The sequence below is a fragment of the Canis lupus genome, unplaced genomic scaffold (genome assembly GCF_011100685.1).
Source record: "Canis lupus familiaris isolate Mischka breed German Shepherd unplaced genomic scaffold, alternate assembly UU_Cfam_GSD_1.0 chrUn_S2216H2416, whole genome shotgun sequence".
Taxonomy (NCBI): domain Eukaryota; kingdom Metazoa; phylum Chordata; class Mammalia; order Carnivora; family Canidae; genus Canis; species Canis lupus.
In genome coordinates this window covers 10400-33316 of record NW_023331100.1, presented here as the reverse complement: position 1 = coordinate 33316, position 22917 = coordinate 10400, and the positions used below count along the sequence as shown (strand labels likewise).

The 22917-nt window shown below is 45.7% G+C and overlaps 2 long non-coding RNA genes across 2 annotated transcripts; both read left to right on the top strand.

Moving 5' to 3' along the window:
* The first annotated feature begins 4981 nt into the window (after positions 1-4981).
* Positions 4982-11816, top strand: LOC119879036. Its single transcript, XR_005387292.1, has 3 exons — positions 4982-5114; positions 5428-5604; positions 11277-11816. It is a non-coding gene; the product is annotated as an uncharacterized LOC119879036 (long non-coding RNA).
* An 88-nt stretch (positions 11817-11904) lies between these two features.
* LOC119879035 lies at positions 11905-18719 on the top strand. Its single transcript, XR_005387291.1, has 3 exons — positions 11905-12417; positions 12696-12832; positions 18552-18719. It is a non-coding gene; the product is annotated as an uncharacterized LOC119879035 (long non-coding RNA).
* The last annotated feature ends 4198 nt before the right edge of the window (positions 18720-22917 follow it).

Below are 22917 nucleotides of genomic sequence, written 5' to 3'. Positions count from 1 at the left end.
TCATTCAAATATGTGTGTTAAATCTCTCCAAAGCAATCACAATTGTCTTATTTGCGTATAGTTAATAAACAGATTCCCCTTTCGACCAGAGTGACTCAGGCAGTCACACGTTTGGGTCAAGGCAACAATAGGATCTCAGTTGTCTGCGAATGCTCCTGTCATCTTTGATGAGACCAGGAACTCTCCAGGGCTACTCCTGGTCAAGGACTTTGGGACGTGTCCATATTTCTTCAGAATCTTTGACCTCACGTAAAGCCAGATGAGCAACATGCCTTATTTCCCACAAGGGCTCGAACTTTGCATTTCACATTTCGGATCTAAAGTCACTCATCTGAAAAGTGAACGAAGGGGTCTCCTCGTTTAGTCCAGAGGAAGGCTCAAAAGGCAAAGGGCAAAGCCATCAGTTACTACAAGGCAGACTGAGGGGTGAATTCCGTGTTGTTGTGGCCAGACCCCAAACACACAGCCCATACAGCCCTCAAACGTGATTCGTCAATATGCTGAGAAGGGAAAGGGTGGGGAAATGCTGAGCTGGACATTTCACGTGCTTGGTTTTGTGGCAAAAGGTCCTAGGCCTGTCGATCACATTGCTGGAGAAAGTCTCTGACTTTAAGTGGGACCTGACCCCTGCGGCCAGCACCCAGTGAGGTGGGTCCCTGACACAGTGCCCTGAAGCCCTTCACCTCACCCTAGCCTGTATCCTGTTTCCAGCTTGTCTCTTTTCTCCTCACCCTTTCTGACACTTTCACTATTTCTCTCACGTGTGTCTGGTATTACGTAATTCGTAGTCACCTGTGATAAGTGTCCAGCTGAATCCAGGCCAGGCCCAAGGACCATAACCCAGCCCAAGCGCTAGGTCTGCCTGGACTCCAAAGAGGATGCCAACAGCCAGAATGCCTCAATGTGTAAGTTAAAAAGAAAATGATTTAATTAACCAATTAATTAAATGCAATTTAATTAACTTAATTAAATGTGATTTTAAGTTATATCTACCTCTCTCTCTACACACACACACACACACACACACACCTCACTCAGAGAACTACTATAGGACACAGGAGATAAAGGTTTATTTGAATGCCTTCCTTTTTCTCTCATTCCCATATATTAAAAATGAAAGTTAACTATACTTTCCTGGAATTCCTAGTCTATTAAAAGTACTAGATGGTGTAATTTGACAATGTATGGATTTTCATTCTGAGAATATTGCATTCCTGGAAACCACTGGATTGATGCATAATTGTCCAATGGCCAAGGTAGTGTAATGGATAAGACACCCAGCTCTCTCTGACCTAAGTCGGTCATCTGTCTTGTACCTCCCAGACAAAAAAAAAATAGAAATAATAGTTCATCCATAAATATTTAGTAAGCAATTATGAGGTCTTTCTAAATTATTTTAAAATCTACAAGCATGATAAACCACTTGATGGACTCCTACCACACCCATGAAAAGAGGAGAGCTTTATTTTCCTGAAGTCTGCACAAATTTAAGGATATGGGCCCCATAAGAGAGTTAATAGTTACTTCCCATCTCTTTCATTCCAATTATAACTCAGTGCAATATCCAGGGAAAATCGACGGAATGGCCCTAGTTGCTGGGTGCTGGGCTACTGGTTTCTATTTCCTAGCGGAATCAAATTGGGGAGCAGAGAATATTCTTGAAAATATACGCTTGTCGTTTAGGCCATGTGAACCCCGAAAGGGCATGGTGCCCTGGAGACACGTGGCTCAGGGAGGATCAGAGCTGCACTCTGGCCCCGTGTTCCTTCTGCTTTCCTGCAATGTCCCTCAGCGGTCGGGGACAGATGAGAACAGTGACCGGCACGTTAGCTGCACCTGCCACTCACCCCTGCTGGAGCTTCTCTCCAGAAAACACACATGGCATTTCGGTTCTTAACATGCTCTATCTTTAACACAGACCGAGGATAGAGCCTCCACCCTTTGCCTCCTTCCAAACCTGTCCTAGCACCTCACATGAAGACACTCGAGACGCCCAGATGCATCCCCCGCACCCCTTGAAGGACTCCAGGTCTCTGCATCTCCCAAGCAACCCACATCTCTGTGTAGACAAGGACACAAGCTGAGCAAGTGACAGGTATTTACAGGAAAGAAGGGACTCCAGTCAGACGGGAGGATGACTGATTTGTCACCAAGGGTGACCCGGCTGATAGACATGCCTAGGGCCTGATAGAAGAGCCCAGGACCTGTCTGGGAGGATGAGGCCACTGGGAGCCACAGAAGGACCCACAAAACTGATCTCAAAAACTTCTTCCATTCACAGTCTCACTTACTGACTCCCAATATATCCTGCCATGCAACCGCTTGGTTTCAGCACCCCCCCCCCCTTCGCATGTCTTTCCAGGGAACGCTCCTTGTATGCTAGGTGTCTTCAATCCAAACTTTATTGCACAACCTACACTGCTGGCCTCATGATGGATCAAATGGTAGCTCCGCAGGGGAGAAGAATCCTCGAAGGTGGCACAACTCTTTTCCCAAAGGAGCAAATAAAGGAGAATAAAGTAGAAGAGCATGAAACTCAACAGCAGAGCCCAGGAAGAAATCAGTGATAGAATGACCTTCAGAGATGAAGGGTCCAGGGATCTTGACAATGAGGATGAAAAAGAGAAAAGAATGAAAGGAAGAAAAATCTGGTAGCGCATCTGGAGGAATCATGTTGTGGGTGCTCCATGGCGCAGGGACGCTGCTCTCTGTCACCTTCGCAGCTTTGGTAATGGACGCTCTTCCTGCTCCTGAACCCCACTGTCCCCCTTCCCCGGGTCACTTTTACAATCTGCGGTCACTGCTCATATCCTGCTCCAGGGACACGTACATGCATTCCCGCCCCCCCCCAAATGTGGGCCTGCGACTTTAGAAGACTCAAGATGAGTGAAGTGTCACCCTGCATTGATTTGTCATAATGAAGTCTACTTCCTCAGGGTCTACTCTTAGCAAAAGAAAGAACAGGCGATGCGTCCTGTTCCCAGGAGCCAATCTACCCAGGTAGGCAGGGGTCACCACCTGGCCGTTCTACCTCTGGTCTCATTGGGTTGGCCTCTCTCAAAAGAAAACCAATTTCCATGCAAAGTGTAGATTGTATTGGCTCTATCAAGGATGAGCTGCAGGTCAATGACACACACGCCAAAAAAACAAACAAACAAACAAAAAAAAAAAAAAAAACAGCCTTTTAAAAAATCAAATACTTACACAGCTGTCTCGTGCCCAGAATCGCCCTTATGTATGTGACAAACACTTGTTGTCTAACTTCATGGCCGTTCTGTGAGGTGGATGTTGCTAGGCCTCCTTTACAGAAGCCACACACAGTTAAGTGAGCTGAGTAAGGCCACTCATTAAGCATGTGGGTGGCAGGGAGTCTGGGACCATTCTGCACATGGGTTGGAGCCTGGGGGGAAAAAAAAAAGAAGAAAAAGGAAGGAAGGAAGGAAGGAGGAAGCAGAAGGAAGGAAGGAAGGAAGGAAAGGAATGGAGGAGGAAGGAAGGACAGGAAGGAATGAGAAAAGAAAGACAGAAATGAAAGAAAGAAAGAAAGAAAGAAAGAAAGAAGAACAGAAAGAAAGAAACGAAAGAAAGAAAGAAGAAAAAGAAATAAGAAAAGCAAGAAAGAAAGAAAGAAAGAAAGAAAGAAAGAAAGAAAGAAAGAAAGAAAGAAAGAAAGAAAAAGAAAAGAAGAAAACTGTGTTATTTGAAACGCAGATTTATTGTATCAAATTAGTTTATTGTCACCAAAAGGAAAATGTACTAAATATTAAGAATGCAATTTAGAGGTTATGTCTTTGAATTGCATGTTTGAAGTTATATAATCCAGTTTCTTAGGCAACAGATGAAAGCAACTTAAACGGCCCAGCGTCATGTAACCTTTCAGAGCATTTTGCTTTATGGTTTTATCATAGCTGCTTTTTTTCTCCCCATGAATACACACGAGGCCTTCAAAATAAATTGCTGTCAAATAAGCAATGCAATGTTTTATGTTCTGGTTTTTGAAGAAATCTTTACTCAATTCTGTGCTACATCTAAAGATGTAGAATATTGTAAAATAAGGAGTGATTTGTGGCACACTTCAATGAAATTTAATAATTGAGGATTGTTTGCATAAGAGCCCCAGAACGGGGTGGAGGCGTAGCAGGGCGTTATCTTAAAGCAGCAGCAGCCACCGAGATAGTCAAGGGGGACTCAAACTGGGACCAATCACTCTTGTGCAATATCGCCACGCAAAGCCCGCCAGCGCCCAAGAGCAAGGACAGACGCTGTGCTTGAAATGGGGATGGCGGGAGAGGCACGGAGATGGTCCAGCCCGGAACCCCTAGAGTTGTGGAGGACAGTCCAGGTTTGAAGGGGAATCCGCAACACTCCCATTCAGTCAGTTGCACTCATTTGCCCTATTACGTATCTTCTTATGTCTCAAACCGTGGTTTTGGCGCAAGCCACTTAACCTCCCCAAATGTCATTTTCTTTGGCTGCAAAGTGGCAAAAGCACCTCCCATCCCAAGTCTGTAGTAAGGAGTAAGTATCATTACCATCTCTAGGGGGGGGCGGTGGAGGGGGGCGGTCTGCAGAGTCTGACTTTGGAACCTCCATCCTCCTGACACTCACTCCCTGAGTGACTCTGGGACTCTCCAAGCCCGAGCGTCTTCATCTATAAATGGAACAGCGACGATCTGTAGGTGATTATGAGGATTGCAGGAATCGATGCTTGTGAAGGACACTAGCCCTGCGCCTTCAATAAAGTGTTCCTGTCGCCGTTACCATAATGATGGATTTCATGCTCACACGTTTAACAGGTCATTTTTGACTTTTAACTTACTCTAACACTGTGCACATTGACTTTGGCCAACACTGATCCGTGTCATTGCCCTCGGTGACTCGTGTGGAGAATCACAAAGGTCCCCTTGCCGCCACACAGTGGAGGCAAATGGCCCATGGGGTCCACCCACAGGAGCGGGCATGGTGCAGTGACAATGGTCCACTCCCTCCTGAACCAACTCCCCGTGAACGAGTGTGTCACCCTTGGATCCTACCAGCCACTGGCCAGCCATTAGTTGTCTAGCGCACACGCAGCATTTAAGATTTCGAATTCTTCTGAAATGTAGTTTCTGCAGGTACCTGGACGTATGTCTTGGCAAAGGGTAACTTCGGAAGGGTCGCCTGAAGCCTTAGCGGCCAGAGAAGCGTAGCTTGCCCCCTCTGCCTCTCAGAGGACTTGGGCTTCATTGTCCCAACAACCACACCCCAACGCTCCTCACAAGTCTGGGAGATGGATTTTGAAACAGCAAGCAATTTTCAGCCCAAATCTACCCAAATGGAGACATTTGCCCCTGCTCGGAACTTGTTTAGCCAACACAGGCTACGTTAAGGGAACGGACGTTAGATGCGGAAAAATAAACTAAATTCGATTTTGCCTTCTCTCTTCAGGAAGCACCACCCATAAATAAAAAGGGCTGTTTCCCTTTACAACATGTGAGAAAACATTGCACCCTCCTGCCTGTTCAGTGAGAGGCTGTGTTCGTTCTCACCGAGGGCCTCCTGTCACCATAGCCCTTACACAGGCCCAGCGAGCATGTGTGAACTCCACCCCCTGGCTACCAAACGGTAAGTGTAAAGCAAACCCTGGTTTCATAGATTTCTGTTATTTTACAATTTCACCCTGTAGTGTTTCAGTATCAGGCACTTATTATTGCCCCAACTTTATAAATGAGTACGCATTAGTGTAAGACGAAGAGGCCCACCCAAGTGCTAATGAGTACTGCAGAGCCCCCGACATATAGGTGGGGCAGGACTAAGGGCAGGACCCAGGTGTCCCACCTCCCGGCCTGTGAGCCAAGATCCCAGTACCCAGGCTGTTGGGCAAGGTGCTTACATCCTGAGGCTTTCCACGCCTTTGAGATAAGCTCCGAAATTCTTTTTTTTTTTTTAACTATAGCCAAAATTCTATTCTCCCATATTATTTTTTACCCTTATTTTATTAATTTTCCTTCCCTCCCTGACCAGTTTTATTGAGATCTGATTGACAATTAAGACTTGTATATAGTTAGGTTTCACGACGTGAGTTTTTTAAAGGTGGACAATGTGATAATTTAATATACGTATGCACAGCGAAATGATCACCACAACCAAGTTAATTAACCCACCCATCATCTTGCATGGCTACCTTTCTCGTGTGTGTGGTGAGAATATTTAAGACCTCCTCTCCCAGCAATCTCCAATATCCAATTCAGTATCAACTACAGGCATTATGCCTTACATCTCCAGAACGTGCCTTCTACTGAAAACGGGTATACTTAGACCAACATCTCCCCGTTTCCTGCACCTTCCATCCCCTGGAAATCACGATTCTATTCTCTGCTTCTAAGAGTTTGACTTTTTTTAGATTTCGTGTATAAGTTGTGATATCATGCAGTATGATTTTTTTTTTATGTGTCTGGCTTATTTCACTTGACATAATGTCCTCCAGGCTCATCTAGGTCTTCACAAATGACAGAATTTTATTTTATTTTTTTTTAATTTTTACTTCTTTTCCATTTGAAAGCAGTCATTTATTAACTGATCAGATTACAATCATAATCATGGTACATACCTTAGTTCATCCTTCTAATAAGCCTATTGATCTGGTCTTCCCTGTTGCCAGCATCTCCACCTTCTACAAAATGAGTGGCCTTTTTCTTCATTTTTTATGGCTGAATAATACTCCACTGTGTGTGTGTGAGAGAGATTGTGTGCATACATACAACTACAGCTGATGGACCCTTGGGTTGTTTCCATATCTTGGCTATTGTGAATATTGCTGCAACGCACATGGCAGTGCAGATAGCTCTTCAAGATCCTGATTTCATTTCCTTTGGATACATATCCAGAGGTGTGATTGCTGGATCATATGTTCATTCTATTTTTAATTTTTTAAGGAATCTCCATACTGTTTTCCCCAGCCGCTGCACCAATTTACATTCCCAGCAACAGTACGCAAGAAATTCTTAATTGGGCCCAGGGCCCAATGTGACCTGAGCCCTGCCTGTCCCTCAGGGCCCTCAGGGCCTCACCCCCACTCTCCTGCACGAGGTACAAGCCTCCAGCCACAGGGCAACACGGCCTCCAACTTGCTGGATGTTCCCTTCCTGGTCCTACTCACTGGACCCTTATTCTCTTCAGAGATGCCTTTTGCTTCCCACGTGAGTACATACACTTTTCATTCCCAGTACTTGTCACCATGAGTATTCACGTAAGTGTTTTTGTCATTATTGCTATATCCTTCCTTACCACTCAAAACATACACACACACTTTGAATCTACAAGCTCGAAGAGGACAGGGAGTCTGCGTTGTGTCACATTCGCACCCAGTTGAAGCGCACAGAGCCTGGGACCTAGTAGGCACTCAATAAACACTTTGCTGATTCTGAATGAAGATGATACGCTATTCTGACACGGATAAAGGAGAGAAGAGAGAATTTTAAAATGGGTCTTCCTTTTAAAGATCTCTTTTTAATCATTTATAACATTTGCCCCCTTTTTTTTTCATTTAGATATTAATTCTTCATGACTAGATTCTACCCAAAGACATTCCTTTGAAGCTAGGAGAAGATGAGGGTGGGGGTGGTGGGGAAGTTTCAGTAATGTTTCTATTTTGTGAAATCTGAAATGGTACAGTGTCCAAAACTCCCGATTTCATTTTGAGTTCAAGCACTTCAAAGAGAAGTTCATTTATAAAACATCATATCTCTCTGGTCATTCACTGAATATTTACAAGTACCAATCACTTTACTAGGAGGGTAGTTAATGCAGGAAAATAAGCATGACAGGGAAAATTAAAATGAGTTTCCACAGCCTCTTTGCTCCCATGTCCCCCATCATTCCCCCCTTGGTCACGCTCGACATCCAGCATGCTACACGCACTCAACGGAGAGCCTTCCGTCCCTGCAGCTCCATTCTTGAGTCTTTTCAAATCGGGCTGCCTTGAATTATACAAGAAAGGCAAAACATCTCTCGAGGAAAACAGATGGAAAGGCCAAGAAATAGAAAGCTTGCTTGGGCTGAGTCTGAGCAGGTTTTCAGGAGTTTTGGGAGAGGAAGAGAGAGACGAAGGCATCTGGCTGGCCATGCTGAGGGGGTTGTGGCAACAGGCAAGAAAAGATTTTAATCTTCTGTCTTTTATTTATGAACCAAGCACTTTTTTGCCATTTTCAAGAGACTGAGTTAAGATTTAAAATTATTGAAAATTCCATTTGGACTTCGAACGTGTTTGTCTATGCACCCATCAGAGATGGGTGCCCCTTCCACGCAAACTCAGCATTCCTCAAGTTCTAAGACACAGAGAGCCACACAAGGACGTTCATTTACAAGTGTCACAAATGAAAGCACCTAGCAATTATAAAATCCGATTTTCAAACTTTCCCAATCTGTCTAAAACACTAACAGTCATTGATTTGATCATGTGCCGGGACTAGCTGTATGTCTGAGAGCTAGAACAGGAGATAAGAGGAATAAGGCAAAGATTAAGTAGATAACTGTCTGTCAGGATCTTCCCACACAGTTAGGGGAGGTATGCCACATTTCTAAAGAATTGGCAAAATATATTATTCTCTACATTTTCTTTTAAGTTCTCAAAGATGGAAAAGGGTGGATAAAATGAATGAGAATCACCGAGATTAAGTTCTCTCAAAGCAGATTTAACTCGAGAAAAATGGACAGAATTTAAGTAGGTGGAAAGAAGAGGCGATTCACCAGGTGGAGGAACCACCCGGAGAGAGACTGAGCCTTCTGAGCTTGTGTGGTTTTCAGTCCCTGTCATTTTTTTTGTATTTTAATATTAAATCATTGCTAGCTTAGCTCCTGATGGAAACAGCTCATTGAACTGTTTGTTGAAGGCCACAGTGTTGACAGTGCCAACCAGCCCATTAGGGTTTGGGTGTAGACCTCAAGCACCATGTACAACGCAGCTGAAAGAGGAACCACTCATATTCCTGCTGCTCAAGCAAATCTATATGTAGCCCCCATGCCCCCAAGGTGCCCAAACATTGACACTTTATTGTTGTTGGTAGATTCTTTTCCAAGGGAAGCTGGGGATAAGTGGGGTATGTTTATCATAGTATTTTGCCCTAAGTAGTCAGAAACAGTATCACGGGACCAGGCAGAGGACACAGGGGCAGTGGGAACATCACTGGGGCGGGGGTAGGGAGTGGTTTCTGCAGAAGCTAAGAAGCGAGGCCCCTAATACGAGGTCATGGCAATGGACAGAAGGAACATCTAAATGTTCCAAGAACCCCAGAAAATGGCAGCTGGCCATTCACACTCTGGAATTTTTGACAAAATTCAAATCCGAACCTACAATTTTTTTTAACATTATCTATGACTGGTCTATACAAAGTCATTGCTTCCAAACTACTGCAACTGGCATCCGAACCAAATTCTCCAATTTTCCTGACTTGTCTCTACAGAACTGATGAGAATTTTAATAAAACACATAAGTTGGCTCTTTATTAAAGAATCTTCCCTGATGATTTAGACACTTTTAAAACAAAGGGAAAAGCAACAGTATGAGTCTCTATTTTATAACAAAATATGCAATCGAATGCTTAGATGAGTTCCCTGTCTGAAAGCCTTTTTACGTATGTAAAGCTATATTTTACTATTTGTACCCAACAATTTCCAGCAAAGAATATTCCTTGGTTTTTACTGAGGAAAAAGAACACCTTTGTTATTTACAAGGGCCTTAAAAATATTGATGAGCTCTTAAAGCTGATTCAGAAAGTCAGCATTTAATATATTTTGTAATTCAGCTACTAAAAGTAGTATCGGCTTCACAAATTTTTAAAAAATTCTTATGAGCCACATTTTCAGAGAAATTTTCCAGATTGCAAACAAATCTATAAAAATAACCTGACCCCATTTCCTACTGACCAAAGTGCTATATTCACAATGTTTTTAACTTCCCATGCTTTATAGGCCAACAAGCTCCGAAATCTAATAGAAAACCAACACCAGCATAGCAAAATGAGCGATGTAGTATAATCATCAAAGGCAAATTTTAAAATACTTCGATCTTGTTAAAACTTATAAACATCGGGGGAAAAATAGCTTCCTGTGTCCTATCTTCTGGAGATTAAATCAACATGGTTTTGCAGCACACACACACACACACACACACACACACACACACACACACACCTTTCTACTTCTTCCCTCTAGCTTTCTTTAAGTGATAAAACAGGCTCCAGCCAGAAACATCAAGAATAGGAACTATGTGAGTATATATTGAACTCACACTTCTATACAGCTAGGCAACGTTTGGTCATTCGAAGAAACACTAGCATTCAGATCACACCCACGGACAGCTACTCGGCTGTCAGAGAGAGTGCAAGCATGTGGAATCACAGAGCCGCAAAGATGCTCTATGTATTCACCATATAATCCCATCCCCTTTCCCCTCCTGCACATTTGATTCACATCCCACATCTGAGCAATTTCCCCTGAACCTCTGCCAGATGCCAGGGCAACACCGGGGTGCTGAATCCTCAAGGGGGGAGCTGGGAAGCCAGTCAAGCCATCAGCCCGGCAAAGGGCCATGAAATGAGGACTCCTGGCAGGGCCCGGGGGGTGGTGTCACACATCGTCCCTGGTCAGGAAGCAGCAATCTAGGAGATGATCTCGCAGGAACGTGACCAGAGGCCCCTGAGCCTGGGGAACACCGTCTCCACCAAGGCCCTCATGATAATCCCTGGCACTGAACTGCTGAAATATTCAGGAAGGTTAACAGCCAGATGCCCTGAGGAGTTAATAACAGAGCTTGAAAGCCTTTCTCCAGCTACATTTCCAACTCAGAGCCAGGTCGGCTTGTCAGTAATTAAAAGTCTCACTTGGTAGAAGCTTTATAAATGAATTGTTCATCTCAGTCAGCACTAAGGAGTAAGCATTCTACTTTCAAAACTACCAACCGAATCCAAAAGAGCCAGAATTAAACAGGTTTTGTTTTGTTTTTTCAAATGTAGCTTACCCATCCATCCATTCATCCATCATCTGTTGGTTCCTTTTCATTCATTGGTTCATTCATTCATTCACAAACACGTGTGATGTCTACTGTGTGCATAAGCCCTGGATCCACAGAAAACAGACCAGAAGGAGGTCCCCTCTGCTATTGCTGTCAACACTCAGTGCTCTTTATAATGAGCCCCTAAATTCCCAATCTGAAGATAATGCTCAAGCCATAGTCTTCTGAATTCAGCAGTCTCCTCCAAGTGGATGTTTCATTGATGTCTTTTTTCTTCATTGTCTAGAATGCCTTCTTCACTTCCCACCCCAGCAGTAAGCTCCCTGAGGCCTTCCTGCCCGCACCCCAGCGAGAAATGACCATTCCCCCCATCCTGCCAGGAAGTGAGGTGAACAAGTGGACTTCTTGCCCCACACACTACCACACGGTTGGTGATCCGCCCCCCTCTGCCAACCCCAGGGACCTTCTCAAGGGTGATTTGGCCCCTTATCTCCTTGCATATCTAGCACCTTTCTGCACATAGTAGATATTTACTAAATAACTGAGTTGATCCTCATTCTGGGCAGCAAAGTCACTTGACCTGCGTGTTCTCTCTAGCTTTGTTGAAACTGCTGAAACCAGAGGGGAGTAGCCAAAAGTAGGTAATAAAATACAAGCTGGGCCCTGGAGATACCCTGAATGTGGGGTGGCCACACAAAGATAAAATGTCAAGAGTATTCTCCAGGTCAGATGACCCTACATAGCTGATTGCATCTTTACCAATGAGAGCATTTGAAGGGTGAGGCAGTACCCGAGGGAGGGGAGGTAAGAAGGTGAGAAGAGAGAAACAGAGCAGTGGGAGTGCCGGGGGCCATGAAGGGGGAGGGCTTGGGCGGGGGGAAGGGCAGAGAACCATCCCAAGTGCCTGTGGTGCCCGGACAATTCCTCCTTGACAGCCAGTCTCATCAGGCCTCATCATGATAACCAGTAGGTGTGATTTCCGTAGCACAGGAAAATTGTATCCTTGGAATGTGGAATCAACCCAACACATTTAAATTAGTTTCAAAAGTAGAACTAGGCGGCAGGGTTTTCTAAACACACTTTCTCTCCCCTTCTCTTCTCTCTCTTACACTCCTCCCCCCCCAATCTACTCCCTCCCTAGACAGGCTTACTCTACTGGTAGCTTGAATTTGTGAAATCGGCTCTAATCTCCCTCAACCCCCCACCCCCCCACCAAATCCTCTAAAGGTATTATTTAAAGGTGAAAAAGAACAGAAGGCATCAGAGAGGAAGTTTTGGAAGTAGAAAAGCAGATGGGGTAAGTGACCCAGCAAACAGCAGGAAGTTCCTTCTTCAGCCTGAGTGTACAAAGCCCTGACTTCCATCAAGGAACCACCCAAAGGCTCCAGACCCAAGATGTCTGCCTCAACTACACAGAGGAACTCATGGTAAGCAGCCCCCTCTTCCTACAGTCCCCCCCAGGAAGCAGGCCAGGTCGGTAAGGACACAATGAGTAAATTCCCTGTGGGTGAGTTGCCCTAACACTGTCCACTGTGTCTCAAGACACTTGTCAAAAAATAAGGTTGATCCAAGATTGGTGTAAATGGTAGTGAGCACCTCCATCTGGGAGTAAGTAGGGACACGCTACCTCTTACAGCCATTTGTGAGTAGTAGAAGCTCGGAGTTAACCTAGAGGAAGCCCCTCTCAGCCTGTGTTCTTCCACAGGTACAGGAATCCCACCCAAGTTGCTGAAACGTAAGAGGGAAAGTGAGACAGGACTGCTGATCCCCGAGATTCGCTGAGGGCAGAGGTCACGTCTTAGGCTCTCATCTCCCCACACGGCAAGGCAAAAAGCAAGCACGGTACATCCTCATCGATGTGTGTGCTAATGTAGATCTTCATTAGGTTCACTTTTAAGCCTGTTGAAGTTACAAGCTTCAGTCTTCCTGGGGCGCCTGAGTGGCTCAGTCAGTTGAGCATCTGACTCTTGGCTGAGGCACCTGAGTGGCTCAGTGGGTTGAGCATCTGACTCTTGGTTTCGGCTCAGGTCATGATCTCAGGGTCGTGAGATCGAGCCCCCCATCGGGAATCTGCTTGGGATTCTCTCTTTCCATCTCCTTCTGCCCCTCACCCCCTGCAAGTGCCTGCCCGCGCTCTCTCTGTCTGCTCTCTCTCTCTCTCTCAAAGAGAGAGAGAGAGAGAAAGAAAGAAGAAAGAAAGAAAGAAAGAAAGAAAGAAAGAGAAAAAAAGAAGAAGAAAGAAAGAAAGAAAAGAAAGAAAGAAAGAAAGAAAGAAAGAAGAAAGAAAGAAAGAAAGAAAGAAAGAAAGAAAGAAAGGAAAGAAAGAAAGAAAAGAAAGAAAAGGAGGGAAGCAAGGAAGGAAGGAAGAAAAGAAAAAGAAAGAAAAAAAGAAAAGAAAGAAAGAAAGGAGAGCTTCAGTCTTCTTTAAGTAGAGATGGGTGAACAGTGAAGCCAACTCTAGAGCATCCTGTTCATCTGAACAATTAATGGAGAAAATAAAGTGATATCCTCCCCCCCCCCCCTTTTCATGTCCTTACGCCCTCATCTCATCAGTACTAAATTTTCAGCCAGTCAAACAAAAGTAAGGGAACACAGTGGCTTCCTGGAGCTCAAAGACACAGCTCAGCCTTCACTTGCTGTTGTGCAAAATGCATGAGCTAATTATACCCTAAGCCTCCAACACAGTAGGAAGGTAATAACCTGTAATATGGCTAATTTAGAGGTCACCCTGATCTGGTGGTTAAGAACGTATTTCTTCTTATTCACTTAAAAACTTAGCTTTAGCCCTCCGACGGAGCTCAAGCAGCATTTCAGATGGGTAAATACACGCAGTGCTCCCTGTCACATGGTGCCCCGGGCACGTACAGCACATTTGATCTTCCTCGACTCAAGGTGCTTCTCCATCAAGGCTGGAAGGAGAGGGCAAGCGGTGAAGGAAATGAAAAAGAATATTCTATAATGGAATTCCACTGTTTTTATTTCTGCATGAGTTGAAAAAGGCCTTCTCATAAGGAGACGTAATGTCAGGTAGACGTAATGTCAGGTACTTGCCCGATGTGGCACCGATAGCCCTCCTATTTGGAGACTGCGTGGCTGAGTCACCATTAGTCACAAAGGTAAACAATCTCTCTCTTAAAGGCAACGAGCCAGGCTAGATGGAGGGCAGAAGGACTTGGTGGCAAAATATTTCTAGTAGTAAGCTCCAAGGTCATCTTTTTCAAACAGAAAGAGCTGCAATTTTGCTCAAGTCAGCACAAAATATATCGACCACCAAATATTTTCAGGCACTAGAACAGGGGCTTGGGATGGTACTTTTACTGTCAAGCTGACTGGGCTAAAGGGATGCTGGGATGCTGGTAAAACATTATTTCTAGGTGTGTTTTGTGAGACTGTTTCTGGAAGGGATTTGCATTTGAGTACAGTAGGCGCAGGGCTCCCCTCCACCCCCCAGGATGGGCATTATCCAATCCCTTCAGAGGGCCTGAATAGAACAAAAAGGCAGAGGAAAGGCTACTTTGCTCTCTCTGCTTGGGCTGGAACATCATGTTCTCCTGGCCTGGGACATTGGAGCCCTGGTTCTCGTGCCTTTGGACTCAGACTGGGACCTACACCACCAGCCCTGGATTTCCAGGCCTTCAGATTCAGACTGAATTAAATATACCACTGGCTTTCCTGGTTCTCCAGCTTGGAGATGACAGACCACGAGACCCAGGAGCCTCCATTACTGTGTGAGCCAATTTCCCATAGTCAGTCTTCTCCTGTGTACCTATATGTACCCTATTGCTTCTGCTTCTCTGGAGACCCTAAGACACGGCTGTAGGTCCAGAGAAGTGTCACATAGGAGTGTTTGATCTTCCAATGGTAGGCACAGATGCTAAACCAATTGTCTTAGTAACTACAAGCATAGTGAAAGAGGTTGGTGCAAGGTCCCATGGGAGCAGATAATGGGCACCCAACCTGGGGTATGAGGTTCTGATTATGTACCAAAAGCCATACTATAAAGAGGTCTGGAGGTGTCCAAGCAACAGGACGATCATAAGGCTGACAGTTTCTTGAGGGCAGGAGTATGTCTTCTCATCTGTTTATCTTCAGCACGCAGGCCAGACGAAGCCTTGATATCATCAGAGCTCACTGGTAGCCGCTGACTGAGCTGTATTAAAATGAGCTGAGAATGTGAGGTCTCGCTAATGCAGCTGTGTTCCCATTATTTATTTATTTATTTTATTTATTTTTTTTTTTTGTTCCCATTATTTAAATAAGAGACTTGGCTAAATAAAAGCTAGGGATAAGAAATATTACTTACATTATGAATATATACAACATAAAAACACAAAATATACAATAGTGTTCCACATAATGTTATCATATAGAATATACAGCACCAGCTAAGCTGTAATTTCACATTATTATATACATTTGCCATGAGATCCCTTCACTCAGGGATCCTTCATTATTGAAACGGGAAGGATTTATGACTTGACCTGTAGAGATGCAAAGGGATTAGGATGTGGCAAAGGCAGCAGAAGAGAGCTTTGAAGATCCCCAAACAGAAACATAGAAAGAAAACAGGCAACATCTTCATTCTAACTCTTGCTCACAGGGTGGAAGGTGAGTACAGTGGCCTTCTTCCAAGGCAGCTTGCAAATTCTCCGAAATGTGCATAAAGCCCTGGTACCTTTCCAGGTTTCCTGTAGGAAGAAAGACTGGATCTCCAACAGGAGGAAAATGCTTTCCTTTGAGATCTTAAAGACCCGCCTGCCAAAGCCACACTCTCTTCCACTCTGACGTACCACTGACAAAGGGTAATTGGGACGTAAATCCTCTGGATCGGGCCCGCTGCCTTCCAAGCGACTCAGGTTGATCAGATCATTTCACCTCCGACGTGGCACCTCCTCCAGCGAAGCAAGTTATTATTTGGTCACCGTAGGATCACGTGCACCGTGTGTATGGTGAATTGAGGTCTTTACACAAAGGGGCTTTACATAAATAACTGGTATTGCCACGTTTCTATCTATCTTGATGTAGAGCGCATTTCAATCATGGTATTAGGAACAAAAGTAACGTGCTCGGTTATTGTTAGTCTCCATTTACTTCTTCTGGAGCTTCAAATTCAATTACATTCTGAGATGAACATGAAATCAATTGAACAGCTGGATGTATAGTGATCCTATTTGCCCAATTTTCTTTAAATTCCATGCTCTCATAAGATAATCAAATCCCAACATTCTGTGGCTTAACATTCCGGTGAACTTTAGAAGAAGAAAAGAGAATTATGGCAAGCACGCCCCCCCCCCCCGGAAGGATTTTAAGATGCAGAGTCTGTGTATACACAAATGTATACACACACGCACACGCATATACAAACATCCCAAAAAAATGGAAATCTAGCTTACTGGTTCATTCCACAAACATGTACTAACTAACACGTCCTGAAAGTATATTCGGCGGTCAGCAATGTCTCAGATCGTACGGCTATTACCTCGTAAAGATGGATTTACTTTAAAGGGGCTATCACCTTCTTTTTTGGCTCACTCAGCTTTTTTTTTACTGAAACAAATATTTGCCTACCATTGCAAGATGCAGCTTCACAAACGACTCCCCTAACCTTCCATGCTAGTCTTTAATTTACAGTCAAATGCTTCTATGTACAGGCTCAAAATCAGGACTAGGTTAGACTCGGGAGCGAGACAAGGGTACTTCCACAGGCAGGACCTACACGGAGGCTTCCACCAGCTGCGGAGAAAGTGCGTGACATTCTCTCGGGGTTCGGGGTTCTACGGTCGGTGGACGGAAGGCACAAGGCGGGGGGCGGGCGGGGTCGACCGTAGAACAAGCTCTCAGAACTGAAAATCAGAGGCGGCAGGAAAACAGAGCAAGGGGTGAAGCAAAGGGCAGTAGCGTCGTCCAAGAACGCAAGATCATGAACCAGGACCTATTCTGATATTCGGTGTCATTACTGGTTAATGGTATGGAGGGCGATTCCTCTACATTATGAAGCATTTCAAAATACAGTGGTTTGGGTTTTTTGTTTTGTTTTGTTTTGTTTTTAGATTTTTGAGATTTTTTTTTTTTCCTTATAAGATCTTCTTAAAAAAATCTCAGTTGAGTCTCTGTGAATCAAATGAAACAAAAGGATGTAATCAGCCTGGAAATTAGCAATCCCTGAATCGTCTAAAATGAGAAAAGAAAATTCTGGCAACTACATCGAGCAATACAGGTTCCAGTCCTGGCAACACGCTAGTACAGCGTATTATATGGATGATACTAAAGAGATGACTGATTGCTAAATGGACGGTTGGCCATAACCTCGCACGAGGTTACAATGATCAGTAGGAACCAACATGCTTGTACTAAAAACAAGTGAAGCCAAAATTAATCCTCTCCTCTTTGTACCAGAACAAATGGATCAAGAGGATTTCATCAGCATAACACAGCTGGATTCCAGGAACGTTTGACCAAGCCTCCCATGACATCGTTCTGTGTAAAACAGAAAGTATTGGGATAAATGGGAGAGGAATCAGGAAGTCCGAGGCTGGTCAGGTAGTCCTAACTCCCCAGTGTCCACGGACGGAGTCAAATTCTGATGACCACCTCAAGTGGCAAGCCTCCTGATGCCATTTTCCTTCCCAGTCCGACCCCGATTTGCCACTATCTCATTGTGGAAAACCCAAGCTAGGGGGTAGCCCCCATACGCCGGTGGGCTCCATCAGTGCTCACAAAGCTCCTCACATGTGGGTTGATGGGGGGTGGGGGGGTGGGGATGAAATAGATAGAGGTAAATACAAATCTAACAACGAGAAATCGCTGTGTCATCTGATTTAGTGAATCTGGGATCTTAGGATAGACAGGGTAGCTGGTTACTTATCATAATGACTAATGCACCGTGGTCTGGGTGATGGCATAACAATGTACGAGAACTATCCGCTCTCCCATCAGAAAAAAAAAAAAAAAGCCAAAAAACCCAAGTCATTTCAGGTTAGATGCAATGGGGCCAGGCAAGGGCTGGGGCATCCAGGGGCTCCCGGCCACAGAGCACACGAGGGTATCATCCTCATTCTGGGGGGGTAATGTGACTGGGCCTTTGACAAAGCTGAGCCAGACGAGAGGCGTGAGGGCACAGTGAGGAGAGAGCAGAAGGAGCAGATGACGCTGTGAAGGATGGGGAGCTCTGCAGATACGCCCGCCGTGACCTTTACCTCTGCCCCCACGAGCTGGAGGGTCCTGTGTGATGCCCCCACACACTACAAGACAAGAGTGGGATTGGGGCTCCTTAAAGGGAAGAAATTTCGGGGCCACTGGGTGGCTCAGTGATTAAGCATCTGCCTTTGGCTCAGGGTGTGACCCTGGGGTCCGGAGATCGAATCCCACATCGGGCTCCCTGCAGGGGGCCTGCTTCTCCCTCTGCCTGTGTCTCTGCCTCTCTGGGTCTCTCATGAACAAATAATTTTTTTTTTTTAAAGGAAGGATTTCTATGGAGTAGAGCATTTCAGAGGCGGAATGATCTGTCTTATGAGATAAACTTCTTGGACCTGAAAAAGCAAAGTGATTTCCCTGCTTTTAGGTTCTGGCAAAACCTTCCTCAAGCCTCTAAATGAAGCCCCAGAACCGCGGCCTCTAGGAAGACATAGCGACCCACCGTCCCCACCGTCCTTCAGATGTCGCCCTCCGCTGTGCGTGTCAGCGCTCTCTCCATGCACACTCCGCGGGGATCATGTACACACTACGCTGCAACCACAGGCCCTCCCGCCTCCCTCCCCAGACACAGCATCCAGGGAGGGAGCGGTTTGATCCGTCCCCAAGTCCAGGGCACCCAGTATGTCGTGATGCTTCGTGAATGTGGTGGAGTCATGCCACAGGTGCGAGTTTCAGCAAACGCAGACTCATTCACAATTAACTGCAGGAGGGATGGAAAAGCAAGAAACGGCATTAAAAATTAGTGTGTGGGGTTGGGGGGAGGGCGCCTGGGCGGCTCAGTCGGCTGGGCGTCTGCCTTCAGCTCAGGTCATGATCTCGGGATCCTGGGATCGAGCCCCACGTGGGGCTCCCTGCTCAGCAGGGACTCTCCCTCTCCCTCTGTACATGCTCCTCTTCTCTCTCTTTCCTCTCTCTCACAAATAAATAAATAAAATCAAAAAAAAAAAAGTCAGTGTGAAGCGTGAACACTGAAATCACAGAGGAGGGCACCTGGGGGGACGTAAAGATGTGGCTGGGCGCTCAAGCAGGGCCGATAAGGCCGAGAGGGCTTCATTATCCATGATGGTGCCCCTGACCACCTGCTGGGCCGCCTGCGACACCGCATCCATTGGCCATGTCGTTACTTTTATTTTTTTTTTAATTTTTTTTAAAGATTTCATCTATCTATTCATGAGAGACACAGAGAGAGAGAGAGTGGCAGAGACACAAGCAGAGGGAAAAGCAGACTCTATGCAGGGAGCCCGACGTGGGACTCGATCCCGGCATCTGGGATCAGGCCCTGGGCTGCAGGTGGCACTAAACCACCTGCATAAGGCCACTAAGTCACTGGGATCTCTCTGCTGATTCCCAAGGACTTTGTCCCAGCAACTCCACACACACACACACACACACACACACACACACACTGGGAGGGGGATACATAAAGTGAAAAAGTCACAGTAAAAGAAAAATCTAAATATGGAGAATGAGTGGAAGCCAGGAGTGGAGCTGCGCCGCGCGCGGGATGCGTGTGACAAAGGGCAGTAGGTCGTGGAGGCAGGGAGAGCCCGAAGACTCGGCCCTGGGGCCGTGCATTTTCCCCAGAACCCTCCCGCTTAGCCTCCACCCCCTATTCATTAATCATACAACCACGGGCGACTTCGGTATCATGTAGGCCACGTGGGAGCTAATGGCGACCTCAGGGAAGCAGGTGGCCCGTCTGGTCGTGTGTCACTGCGTAGTGTTCCAAATGCAGTCCGTTGGGCTCTGACACAACCCACGTGCTCCTGAAATAGGCAAAACCGCACAGGAGAACCCCGCGGTTGCAGAGCAAGCTGGGCAGTAGGACAAGAGTCCAACGCTTCGTCGGTGACACATTTTTAAGAGGGAAATCTCCATGAAAATGGCAGCGTAACACCCGATGGTTCAAGATACGTCGGTGCCACAACAGGCTCCTGGCGTTTCGGGGAGGCGGGTCTCCGGAGCCCAGGTGGGACAGGGCGCAGGGGGACTGCGGGGCTCACCACGGGCTGTCACCTGGAAGCGGCCGGGAGCATCCGAGGTGCGTGTCCGCGTGTCCTACGCCGCGACGGTGCCGGCCAGTCGCGCTGCGTGTCCTGCGGGTGAAACCGTTCCTAAGCCAATTTGAAATTGCATTTTGCTCAGATTGGATCCAAATGTTGCAACTGCATTGGAAAAAGTCTGCATTTTTCAAAACAAGCGTAAGAGCGGAATTGGCTATAATTCCATTACTATAACTGATAAGCTGTCGTACACGTGTCATCTCTGCTTATGCATGAAAAATAGCTTATGAAATACTATTGTTACGAGTAGTCCCTGCCCTACCTCCCAGCTGGAGAAACTGAGTCCGGAGTAACCGGGGGTCTCTTCGATATTGGTCAGCTACCAGCAGCTGCCACATCTCAGACACAAGTCTTCTCTCAGCAACTCCTCTGTGCTTCTCCCAAAGTATTTCCCACGAGGCCACTCAAGCTCATTTTTTTATTTTAAAATTCTTCTCCTTAGGGGCGCCTGGGTGGCTCAGCAGGTTAAGCATCTGTCTTCCGCTGGGGTCATGATCCCACGGTGCTGGGATGGGGTCCTGCGTGCACTCCCTTCCTAGAGGGGAGTCTGCTTCTCCCTCTGCCCTCCCTGCTCCTGCTCTCTGTGGCTATCTCTGTCTCTCTGTCTCCTCTCTCTCTCAAATAAATAAATAAAATTTTTAAAAAATTAAATTAAAAAATACAATAAAATCCTTCTCTTTATCCCATGCACGCACACACACAAAGTATTGCAAAAGAAAAAAAAAATTCATTTTAATAAAAGGGAAAAAAGGGAAGCAAAAAATCTGCAACATCCATCATAAGTTTATAAACCTTTAAAATGCCTAATTTCTCATAAGATATACATTTCATGTGTAAATAAAGAACTCTATCCTCATATCACACTGTCATCACTTCCTGGCTGTATAGAATGCTACTTATCAACAGATGTATTTATACATTTGAAGTTATATTTACAAGGATTCTAAGTTTAATATGTTACTGACTATATCTAAGTTTGTTCCTTTTTGGACCAAATTTTTATAGATTGAAAACCCATCAAAACATTCATTTTAAAAACCCACAGGAAAAAAAAAATGTATGTACCTACAAGCCTGGGCAGGGGAATCGTCATTCGTTCACTCAGTAGATATACACCATGCGCTGACCCTCCCGAGAGCTGCTCTGGGGACCAAGAATGTGGGGTTTCACGCAGCCCAACAAGCACCCCAAGTGCCTGGTCTCTGCTGGAAGAGATGCTGATTTCTCTGGGCACAACCCTGCAGATGCCCACGCAGATCGTTCCAGCGAAGGGGGGGAGGTGCTGTAGCAAAAGTGAGCAAAAGTGTGCAGAATGCTAGAGAAACAATGGACAGGTGAGCCCACCTGAGCGGGGTGAGAGCCGGAGAGCCCCAGAGAGGTGGTGACCCAGCTCTGAGTCCTGAAGGGGCGGCCCACGCGCGCAGGTGGAGGTGTGAAGCGGGCATGGGGCGAGCGAGCCGCATCAGCAAAGTGCAGGCTGAGCCCAGGAGGTACGATCAAAGTGCTGGGCCTCCCGGGATTCAAAGGAGCCTTGAAGTCTTTCTTCCAAACAACTTCTAAACACCTGAGAGGGCTAACGTCTGGCTTTGACACTGTCTCCAAACACGGTTTTCAAATGGAAATATAGATACAATTTTGATTATCATTTTCATAAGACGGAAAATACAGAAAGAGAGCAAGGTTCATTATGTAACTACATCCAAGATGCATGCATTTTACTACCTACCTAAGGGGGAAGAAAAAGATGTTTGTACACACAAGGGAGCTAAACGGCATAATAAGCATCTTTAAGAACGGTCCAGGCCTGTGGAACCCACCCTCCAAGCTGAGGTCCCTGCTGTTTGCTACCCTGGGAGCACAACCTGTCCTGTTCCAACCCAACTAGGCTCCTTCTCCATGACTGGCCCCGCTGGAGCAATGGCAAGCTAACCTGCAGCCTTTATTTTATTTTTATTTTTTAGTTCTTCAAGTTTGTTATTGTTCTTGTTTTTGTTGTTGTTGCCATTCAGCACTAAAGCTGCCACAGACGCCGTGTCAACCAACGGGCACGGCTGGTTCCAAGACGTGTCCATGCACGCTGAGGTTGGTGTTTCACGCCATTTTCATGTGTCATAAAATAGTACTCCTCTTTCTGATTTTTTTCAACCTTTAAAATGGGGAAGACCATTCTTAGCTTGGGGGCCGAACTTAAAAAGGCGGTGGTGAGCAGAATTTAGCTGTGGGCCGAGATTTGCCAACCCCTGTTCTACAAGGCTGAAGTTCTTATGTGACAAACTGGCCGAGTGAGCAATAAAGGCAATTATGCTTTTGGATGAGAAAAGGAAAAAAAACAACAACAAAAAAACAAAAACAAAAACAAAAACAAAAACAAAGGACAGTTCCAAAGTTTTGAGGAAGCTGTTAGTAAATGCTCTTGTCCAAATGATTGCCCACCCATGTGCCACCTGTTAATGACAATCATTAGGGACGATGGATAGAATCTGAGCAACAAGAAGGGTTGAAGCAAACCATGAAAGTGGTGTCATAACTGTTTGCCCGCTGTCCTATGGGATCAGGAACCAGGAAGGCATCCGAGTCCCGTCAGGGAGGGAAGCACGAGTGTGCTTTGTTAACCTCAGCGAGCACCATCCCTGGAGGGCAGTAGGCCCTCACACAGGGTGAGGGATGCAC